This window comes from Oncorhynchus gorbuscha, linkage group LG05, assembly GCF_021184085.1.
Source record: "Oncorhynchus gorbuscha isolate QuinsamMale2020 ecotype Even-year linkage group LG05, OgorEven_v1.0, whole genome shotgun sequence".
Taxonomy (NCBI): Eukaryota; Metazoa; Chordata; class Actinopteri; order Salmoniformes; family Salmonidae; genus Oncorhynchus; species Oncorhynchus gorbuscha.
In genome coordinates, this window is record NC_060177.1 from 53,582,579 (window position 1) to 53,584,543 (window position 1,965).

Sequence of the window (1,965 nt, forward strand, 5' to 3'; positions counted from 1 at the left end):
CATACAATATGTTACAAATTTTCGAAATGTATGATATGTCACGAATTCTGTCTAGGCTAGGGGTTAAGGTTAGGGTTAAGTTTAGGAGTTAGGTTAAAGGGTTCAGGTTAGGTTTAGGGGAAGGGTTAGCTAAAAGGATTACAGTTCGGCTTAGAGGAACGGTTAGCTAACATGCTAAGTAGTTGCAAAGTAGCTCAAAAGTAGTAAGTAGTTGAAAAGTTGCTATTTCGCTAAAATGCTAATGTTGCCCGTGAAGAGAATCAAACTTGCTAGATGTTCACGTTATATGTTCACCCATCCACCCCAAACAACCACCCTACTTTCGGTTTTTTAACCTTTAGTAACCATCTGCCTTATGTAACCATACCAAACAAAACATATTATACTAATTTGAGTGTCCCGGATTTACGTACAGAATAATAGGAGATGCTCGAGACCAGGATGACTGGGCAGGACACTTGATCCAAGTTGGATGCTGCCTATGTCATAATGTAGACACACTGCAATTAAAGAAAAGCAGCAGTGAGTGAGAAAAGTAAGCATGAGTGGATTGAGCAAGACTGAAGTCCAAATACCATCAGACTCATCCGGCTCTACATCTAATGGCCTAATTGGCTGGGTGACAATATTTGGACAAGGTGTGCTGCCAAAGCTGCAGCTCACGCTACCCATTTCTGATATATTTTCCCGACACTAATTGGTCTTTTGACCAATCACATCAGGTCTTTTCACATCAGATCTTAATTCAGATTGGTCATAAAGACTAATGTGTGGGGAAAAAAAGTGGGGAAATAATATTGAAATTGGGCTGCATGTGTAAACACAGCCTAAGAGGCTGCAGAGAGGAGGGCGGGCCAAGTTGTCAGGTGCTCACACTACTTCGATAAACCTGAAGGATTAGTGGCGTTGTTAAAGTTAGGGCAGAGAAGATTAGCCTTTCCTCTGATGTGGCAAGAGATTCCCGGTGTGCTTTCAGTAAGGCTGGGAATGCAGGGAGGGAGGGGAGGAAGGTGGGGGAAGTGATGGGAAGGTGAGAGGTGAAGCTCTGGGCCGTATTCACAAAGTGTTATAGGGTCAGATTTCCCTTTTAGACCATAATGAATACAATTATATATCAGCACTCTGAAACTCTTTGTGAATACAGGCCCGGGCATCATGGTTGTAGGGTCGTGCAGCACTTATTGCCTACAACGTATCTGAAACACATGACTGCAGGGGAAGACAAAGGAGCAGGTTTGCTGGATGAAGGGGAAAACCCTGGAGGTGCTTTTGGAGGTAGTGGGGCTTTGACTGATGTATGAGAATGTGTTTAAATTTTTTAAAGTAATTGGTCAGGGTCGTATTCATTAGGGAAACACCGTAGCAAAACATTTCCAATGGAAAAAGAGGATTTCTTATTGGACAAGTTCAGGTCAGGTGGTCTTTTTTCTTCCTTTTGGTGCCTAATGGTGCTTTTGCGACGTGAGGGCACTGACTATATCATTGAGGAATTTAGACCTCTGCTTCCATCTGCTGGCCAACATAAGGATTGCAGTAAATTGCAGCTTCAGAACAGAAATAAATCATTGACCGTAGCCCAGAGTTCACCAATTGGCGGCCCCGCAGGCTAAATTGGTTACATTTTGTAAAAATTCGCATTTTATTTTTTATTGTTGGACATAAAAGACTGTAAAAACACCAGGAAATCAGCTTCAAGTGATTTTAATTTTGGAAAACTGTTCCCAAGTATTCCCACGGACAATAGATATTTTACAAATGTAAGCAAGGCTTGAAATGATTATTTTAGTCAAATAATATATCTGTTTGGGTAGTCTACAAATGATTTGTAATTATGTTTCGGCCACCCGCTCAATAAAATAATCATCCCGCGGCTGAATCTATTTGATGATCCCTGCTGTAGCCTATACAATATAATAGTATATAATGTGATTTTTTTTATTTCAGAAAAGGCAAAAAGACCCGGAG